Raw genomic sequence first — 8,960 nt, 5'->3', positions numbered from 1 at the left:
ATTATCTGTCTCCCTTTATCACTTCAGACAGGAAACTCAAACTACTTTAAGCAAAAAAGACTTTATTGGCTCAGTAAATCCCACCTGGGATTCCCAGGTGGTGCTCATGGTAAAGAACCTGCCTGCCAATGTACTACATAAGAGATGTGTGTTTGATCTCTGGGTGGGGAAGATCCCCCTGGAGGAGGGCATGGCAACTCACTCCAGTATTCTTACGGAGAATCTCATGGACAGAGGAGCCTGGCGGGGCTACAGTCCATAGGGTTGCAAAGAGTTGGACACGACTGAAATGACTGAGCACATTGGCTCAGTGACCAAAGAGATCAGCTGTGTTATACCAGGGGTCCTACTCTATTTCAGATATTGTGAAAGCACCGCCTAAGTACTGATGCTCAGAATGCAACTGATTAACCATGTTACCGTTTTCAGATACCACAGTGTACATTCATCTAGAAAAGGCAGTGCATCAGTCTAGCATGAAAGCCATTTCTGCACATTAGAAGCCTGAATTGTAAATGTCAAACCAATGTTAAGAGCACAGTGGTGTTTTCTGACACCTATTCAAAAGTACATGAGTGTGACTGTTGTTGAAAAATGGCCAATTAATTATAAAAGCATTTCAACAATGTAAAGTAGAAGAAACTCAGTTTTAATGAAATGTACATCTAAAAGAATTGAATAAAAGTTTTAATTTGCTTGATGTTCATAAACTTGTCCAGTTGAAGAAGTTGGTTTTAAATTCTTGGTTGGCTCTCAGCTTGGATTTTGATTTTCCCAGTGGCCTGGGTCATGGAAGAAACCAGGAGATAAATCAAAACCAAAGATGGAAGATCTTTATCAGGAATTTACAGAAAGGCCACAAGTATATTCTGTCATGGCACGACTGATATGAAATATTACTTATGTTGTGTAGTTAAGAATCAGAGAGAGACAGTGGCTTAACCATGTCGTCCTTGGTGAGAGAGACCCTTAAAAAGAAAGGAATGACATCTTTTAGTATCATGATTTAGTCTGTGGCTTATACCAGTCTCACCTAACCTTTTGGTTGAGTTCCATGTTCTCTCTTCACCTGTAAAATGAGTATTAAATAGATCAGATCCAATTCTTTTGGAAAAGTGGGCATTTAAAATATTCTGAACAAGTGTATTGAACAAATGAAAACCAAGATGAAGCAGATTCTTTTGATTCTTTCATCTTCACAATCTTAGAAGAAAAAGTTCTCCTTTCCCTGGAAAGACAAAAAGGTTCCAGCAAGGAATAAGAATTGGCTGCTTTGCACTGTGAATTTGTCAATGCCATCAGAGAGAAACAAATGGGGAAGGACAAGAAAACTGAGTTTTGGCTCTTGGAACCACATTTTAAAACAAAAATCTTCTGCCAAAACTTCTTTAATATTACTCCCTATAAAATTATAATAAAAAAGTGTGAAATGGAATGAAATACATTCATTTTCAACATACAAACAATGCTGGACTTTTGGTTCCAATTAAAGGCATGCTTTCCCAGGACAGCAGAAGGCATTGTGCTTTGTGAGAATTTGCTTTCTTTTCTTTTTACAAATGATTAAACAGCATTTTAGTACAAAGTGCTTCAGTTTCTAAACACATAAAAAGCAATAAAGGCTACAAGTTAGAAAAAAAGATGATGGGACAGGAGTTGTTTGGTGACAAGTTCCTTCAGGCAATGGAGCACCATGATGCCCAACTTCACTTTGGAGCAAGATCAACCTTTTCTCGTTACTTAGTTCAAATGTTAATCAAATGTCAACAGATTGAAGAAAGTCATCTGTGACTGGCTTGCTTTCCTACAGCTCCCATTCATCTTTTGGGCTCTGTGGCTTTTTTAACGCAGCTGATGAATGGACATTTCGGGGGTGAGTCATTATTAAACTTAGTAACACGTTCAACCATCTTTCTTGCTTACCTCTTCCTTTGTTCTATCCGATTTTTTTCCATTCCTTCTCCTTCTGTCTCTAAGAAAAAACAGGTGTTGAAAGTTAAAGGGCATAATTTTTTTTAAAAGTAGTCTATCATATAAAAGAAACAAGACAAACCCTAAATATTTTGATTAAATTTATAGTCCATGCAATGCTCAGTTCTCTCAACTTGGGTTAATTTTACTTTTAGATTGACTTTTCTTAGCTAAGTTCCTTTTTTAAAAAAAACAGTTTTCTCCTAGATAATGGTTATTCTAGTTAAGTCATTTTATATTATAGTCCAGAGGGTCTAGGAGAGTAAAAAAAAAAAAAAAAATTAGTGTATCTGTGTATCTTTAATCCTTAGTCTAAGATCACTGTTGAGGAGTGAGAGGGTAACAAGCAGGAAGGCTAGGGGGTCTCCAAATGGAGAAAATAGGCTGCAAGTGTTAGAAGATTTTTCTGTTCTCTATACAAATTTTGACTTCCTTGGTGGCTCAGATGGTAAAGCGTCTGCCTACAATGCGGGAGACCCAGGTTCGATCCCTGGGTCAGGAAGATCCTCTGGAGAAGAAAATGGCAACCCACTCCAGTATTCTTGCCTGGAAAATCCCATGGACAGAGGAGCCTGGTTGGCTACTGTCCATGGGGTTGCAGAGTCGGACATGACTCAGCGACTTCACTATTTATCTATCTATACAAATTTTAAAGGTTTCTCTTAAAATTCTGTGTTGCCATGATGACACCTGGTTCCACCAGAACTTAACTTTTCTCAAACCTTGAGCTAACCAATGTGTTTTTCTTATGGAAATGCTTTTCTTAAGCTATGTTAATGAACTGTGTATTTACCCTAGACTCTGTTTTTTTTTCAAGTCCATTCAGCTTAAGACTCAGAATCGAGAAAGGCTCAACAAACCAGTATGTTTTACTCATATATTGTTCTCCTAATCTGCGTTAATGAAACTATATCTTTAATTGGAAACCTGCCTTACTTCAAGATTCATGTCAATTGTTTTATGGCCCCAGATGACTCACCTTGTGCCAATGTTACCTCGAAATGCACGTTGTGGGTGAGGGGCCTGGTGCCACTCTGAGTTTTAAGACACCTTCTTTCTCTAATTAACAGCTTGCAGATAGGTATATAACATACTGCTAAAAGCTAGCAGGGGAACATTCTTTCTGCCCCCTTCTGATGTCTATGTCAGCTTTCTCTATCTCTTTCATACTTTAATAAAACTTTATTACACAAAAGCTCTGAGCGATCAAGCCTCATCACTGGCCCTGGATTGAATTCCTCTCCTCTGGATGCCAAGAATCCCGGCGTCTTTCACAACGCAGCAACAACCTTTCAGGAGCAAGATTTCAACTTGGAAAAATTTAGCCTTACTACTATTTTGGGATCTGACAGCTGTCTCTGAACTTTTAATAGAGAAGTTCTATTCATTTTTTCAAATGAGCTTTTCCAAAAGGTTTCTTTGAAGTGCTAAGAATACACTTCTCATATGTAAGTTTGTTACTTAAAGCTGATATATTAGATTTTTTCAGTCAATTATTTTTGGTTATTCTGACACTTTTGTATCCTAATTCCTTCAAAGTTATCTTTTGTATCAGGAGAGCTGGATGTGTAGCTGAGAAACTGGTAGATAATTTTCACAATAATGGAGTTTTATATACCTTTGAATATGGGTCTATGTGATCTTTTAGAACTTTGCGACATCCCAGGCAATGTGTTGGAGCCATGCTCACCAGCTTGGCATCAGTGAAGATTATGGGTGGTCATTCAAATCCCCACTTCCTATTCACTTCTGGACAGAGACTAACAGAAGTAACCATCAGCACAAGGTGACATGATATGCATTTATATTTCTTGTTTTAGAATTTTTCCAAGTTGGGGTGTGGGAAAGGAATTAGGTATTTTTTATGTCAAGTGCTTGTTACATAAAGATATGTCAAGTGCCTCCTACACATAAAGCCCTCATGGTTTTCATGAAAGTGAAAATGAAAGATGGATGAGTGGCATTTGTGATGGGTTTGATTGTTCTTTTATGTCTATAAAAGGAGACATAAAAGGAGTACTAATTCATAATTGGGGCAGTTCCCTCCTATTGGTGAGAGTGAATTGTCTGAACTTATAGATAAAGACTTAATAGGCTTTAGATTCCAAATATTTATTCCATTGAAATTGAATTGTACCAGATTTGGTTTAAGGTTATCCCCAGTATAACTAGTCATGGGAAAATATAAGAATAAACAATTCAAAGATGGTACTAGTCAATGGATATCATATGCAAGGAAGGCAGCCTCACTGCTGTTGAGGGCCCAAAGGATCGTTTAGTTTTTGCTAGCACAATGTAAAGAAAATCAACAAGTGCACAGTGGCTAATATAATAGATGTTGGAGCATGAGGCCAGAGAGTACTATGTAGAATCCAGGGTGCGTGCAAACAGTCAGGGATTCCTTGCGAAGGTGGTGAACAAAGACAGCTGTCTTTCCAGCACAGACAATTCCATATTTAGATCTTATGCAATCGGGTGTTCGATTGAGAAATGTTTGGAAACCACTGTCTATGGTAGAGCCAAAAATGTAAGCATCTTACAGTATTGGATCTGAGGTCCTTGTGAAAAATCATGAAGAGAAGGGATGGGTTTTCAGGACCTTGGATTGTGAGGTGGAGCCCCTGGATGGGAATCCACACTACCATCCAGCACCCATGAGCTCCAGGCGTCTGCTCGCTGGAGGCTGCTCCAAGTAGTATTTTCAAGATAATTCAACCTGAGCAAAATGCTCCAACATCTTTGGATCCAATAACTGAAGTTGCTTTTGGGGGATACCTGCAGGATGTGTGTATCTCTACCTCCCCAACCAATCCCTTAGCTTGGTTTCCTCTCTTCTTCAGTAATGAAAATGTGCAGCAGCCACAATGAAGGGCATGCAAAGCAATTTGGAAATATTCACTCATTAGTGAACTGTTAGTGCTTCCCTTGGCTGCTGCTCTTTTACTGCTGCAGATGGCAAAGGGCTGACTCCTGAATGTGTCTTCTTGAGGCTGCCGAGCAGGAAGATTATGATCAAGTTAGTCTCCTTCTCTCTCTCATTATCCTGTTCATTTGCTCCTCTGCAAATATGCTTGGTGTTAAAAGTCTGGCTAATTTTGAATTTCTCCAGGTATGGTCCTCATGGAGGTGGCAGATATCTGAGGTCTAGCATCTAGATGCCAGAGACCAGTGTACTGCTGTGTGAACAGGTTTTAGCCACCCTAGTGGAGTTTATGATCAGGAAGTGCAGGACCCCAGTGGAGCTTTCAGAATGACAGAAGAAGCGACAGAAAAGAGACATCACAGCCCTGGGAACACGGAGACAGCTTTATGTACATGTTCTTACAGGGTTTGGCTAAACATTTTGTACGGTTCATGTGGAACCCGTGAAGTACTGTAGTCTCCTTCCTGACGTGAAGCAGAAGTATCGAAACACAGAAGGCCCGGCTGTGACACTTGGCAGCTGTGCTTGGTACGAAGTGCTGTTCTGTTGTTACTCTTTGGAAGTAGCTCCCTGTGATGTGAAAAGGCTCCCAGGGAAACAGCAGCCATCTCAAGCCACAGAAAGGCCATCAGGCATCTTTGCAGGTCGCCACTGAGGCTCTGATTCACTTCCTGCTCTCATGCAGAATCGGGAGAGGGGAGAGCAGAGAGAGAGTCAGAGGAGGGAGGAGGGAGATTTTTTCCCAGTCAAGCCACAAAGCTTGGGGACCCCTCTTTCATAGTCTTGGGTCTTCAGAGTGATCAACTGTGGCCAGGAGTCTTTGGGGCCAGTCCAAGTCAGCCTGTGAGTCTGGCCTTGGGGGAAAGCAACGAATGAGGCAGAAAAACAGACAAGTGGGAAGTGGTTGCTTGGTGCTGAGTTTGGCTTAGAGTTTAGAGCTCCACTGAAGCTTTCAGTCTCCAAGCAGAACTCACAGGGGAATGAAACCCACAGGAACCCAAACAAGGTTAAAGCTTGGCAGGAAACCACTGGGGAGGCCACATGGCTTTTCACACAGCTCGGCCTGAGGTCTTTCAGGGGCTTGAGCCACCTTTCACCAGTTTCTTTGGACTCATTTGAACCAGAGTCATTGAATGTATTCAGTCAGGACTTCAGTCTTCCCAGAAACAGAACCCCGTTCTCACACCCAAGCCCATGTCCTCAGCTGGTGAATTATTATTTACCCCCATTGCCCAACCAGGCAAGGAAATCTGGCGTTGTTTTTGTGAAGAAATTCACCCTGGGATGGAGGCAATGTGGGGGTTGGAAAAGGAAAATATGAGCTTTGGAGCCGAGACTCTCAGACTCTGTTGGGTGAGCCCCCACCCCAACCCCCCTTTCTCTATAATAGACATAGAAAAACGGAGGTGATGTCGTCATAGCAGCTGCTGATGGCCTGACAGACAGTTTCCGCAGCGCTACATGAGGCCCTTTGGTGTCCCTGTCAGGAGATTGGCAGCTGAATGACACCAATGAGGCCAGGCCCATATTCCCTCTGGGAATGCAGCCCTAATTGATAGACAGAGGCAAAGAGAAGGATTGTTTCTGAACCTGAAAAGAATCCCCTTTTTCTCTCCCTAAAGCTCATGCCCCTACTCTCCTCAGCTCTATTTTCCCCCTCTCCCCCGACACTTTTTTTAAAGGTGTTTTGTTCCAGAGCAGTTACAGAGCTTAATGGAACTGAATGACTTTTACCCTTCACAATCTGTCACTCAAAAGCCCGACTCCAGGACAGTTAAATAAAGTCCTTTCAGAGGCAGACAGGAGAGGAATGTGTCAGTCAGGCAACAGACCCCGTTGTGTTTTCATCTGTCAGAGGGGTGACGGGGAGACCGGTGGGCCCCAGGCGGGGCGAATTCCCAGCAGCCGCTAAGAGGCCTCAACAAACCCAGGTGTGGAGCCAAACTGTCACCCAATCACCAGCATTCTTGAGGTGTGGGCTCACAGCCCCCAGGCACTCGGGTTTGCAATCAACTATGAGATGTTTGGGCAAACTTTCAGCACAGGTTTCATACTAAGCATTTTTAACATAAAACCAACCACTAAGTGCTGGGTATCCATACAAGGCATGGCTTTCAAATTAATACACAGCTTAGCTGCAAGCACCACCGACAGTAATCCTCTGGCTGAAAGGTCTTCAGGTAGACTCCAATTCCAAACCAATTTTGTAGAGCCACTTGGGTTTTTTTTTTTTTTTTTCCTAATACTTTCCCTTCATATTATATGACAATCCATTAATCTTGCCCATTAACTTAAAATTACTGGGCAATTTTTTTTTTTTTTTTTTTTTGGAGGGTTCTGAACAGTTGCTTTTGTTCGCTGTTGATTCAGAGCTTCACATGGAAAATGTCCGCCATTAGACAACCTAATGATCTATTGATCTTTTATGTTTTGGTGACGTTTCCTGTAAGGGCTTAAAAAAAAAAAAAAAAAACAAGAAGGATGAGAATGGGATGAAATGAGATGGAGGGCATGGAGATGTTGATTTAAACAAGCAGGGCTTGTGCTCATCGGAGCGCTACAAAAGATAGTTCTACCTGGGGCTGAACTTCCAGGTGTCCAGGTGGGAGAGTCACCCACTGACCTGGATGGGTGGCCTGCTAATGGCCCCGGGGCTGGCAGGAGAGGAATTCTGCGGGGTCTCAACTCTGAGGGTTGTTTTGGCTCCAGGTTAAACATGAGTGTGTTATTTATTACTTACTTGCTTTCTTTCCTCTCTTTGGGAGATTTTGCATAAAATAAAGGGATTTCTGCCTCCTCCCCAGTATTTTTTGTTGCTGTTTGTTTTTCTTTGATGGGCTGCTTTCCACCTCCTAACACACTATTCCCAAGACAGGCAGAGATTAGCACTGATTCTGTCTTCCTCTTTTTCCCCTATTCACCCCAAGGTCAGATTTAGATATTGAGGTATCCATTTCCTAACTGTTCCTGGGACCACTCATGACACTTAGTGTCTGTACACTGGTACTTTAGTTAATAAGAAAGTCTCCCCTCTTCTCTCCTTCCTTCTTTCTTTAGCCAAAATGTAGACAACTGTTTTCTCCTATCTGTGTCCTGGGTTGGGAAGATCTCTTGAAGGAGGAAATGGCTACCTACTCCAGTATTCTTGCCTGGAGAATTGCTTAGACAGAGGAGACGGGCAGGCTACAGTCCATGGGGTCACAGAGTCGAACATGACTGAGCAACTAACACTTTCACTTTCACTTTCAGACACCGTTTTCTCTTATCTGTGTGTTGGGCCCGTAGGGATAAGCTGGTTTTAGACAAACAGGGCTTCCCATGTGGCGCTAGTGGTAAAGAACCTGCCAGCCAATGCAGGAGATGTAAAGAGACATGTGTTGGAGCCCTGGGTCAGGAACCCTCGAGGAGGAAATGCAACCCACTTCAGTATTCTTGCCTGAGAATTTCATGAACAGAGGAGCTTGGTGGGCTACAGTTCATAGGGTTACAAAGAGTTGGACAAACTGAAGCAACTTAGCATGCGTGCATGCAGACTAAACTAAAATTCAGAAGACCTTTGGCACAGACTGATATACTCTGTCAAGATGAAGAAGTTCAGAATATGGTAAGATAAACTGGCACACTCTGTGTTCGCAAAGCTAAACATTTTCCAAAGAAATGGATTTTCAGCATTTTGCCACAATATGGGAGATTAGCGAGTCAAGGAGACTCAATCAGAACCAGTTAGCAGCGACCAGGCAAAACAGCTCATTCCTACTTTGGGGCAGAGAACACAGTTCTCTTATCTTCACTGATTAGGTCCCTGAGCTGCCTGAGAGCTCACTGCTCCTCTCGTTGCCAACAGGGGACTCTGGGTGAGATTTTCGGCCCTCAGAAAACTTCATGGGAACAATATCCCACTAGAATATTAATGAAGTCTTCAACTTCAATCCTAGAAATATGTGCTTGGAGGCTTCCTGAGTCCATCCTTCACTGATTATTAATGATCTGCCACACTTAGAAAAAAAGCCACTTCTCAGCTCACTTTCTGCCTGGCTTCCCTTCCCTCAGCCTAAGACAAACATCA

At 42.2% G+C, this 8,960-nt stretch overlaps 1 long non-coding RNA gene across 2 annotated transcripts in view; it reads right to left on the bottom strand.

Annotated features, from left to right (window-relative positions):
- Positions 1 to 628: 628 nt before the first annotated feature.
- LOC113891382 overlaps positions 629 to 8,960 on the bottom strand; it is a 452,058-nt gene continuing 443,726 nt past the window's right edge. For both annotated transcript variants that reach the window (XR_003510736.1, XR_003510737.1), the window contains one exon: positions 629 to 1,972. This is a non-coding gene — a long non-coding RNA (uncharacterized LOC113891382). The remainder of the gene's footprint in view (positions 1,973 to 8,960) is intronic.

This window comes from Bos indicus x Bos taurus, chromosome 4, assembly GCF_003369695.1.
Source record: "Bos indicus x Bos taurus breed Angus x Brahman F1 hybrid chromosome 4, Bos_hybrid_MaternalHap_v2.0, whole genome shotgun sequence".
NCBI lineage: Eukaryota > Metazoa > Chordata > Mammalia > Artiodactyla > Bovidae > Bos > Bos indicus x Bos taurus.
Note: the sequence above shows the minus strand (reverse complement) of the source record. Positions and strands in the feature narration are given on the sequence as shown.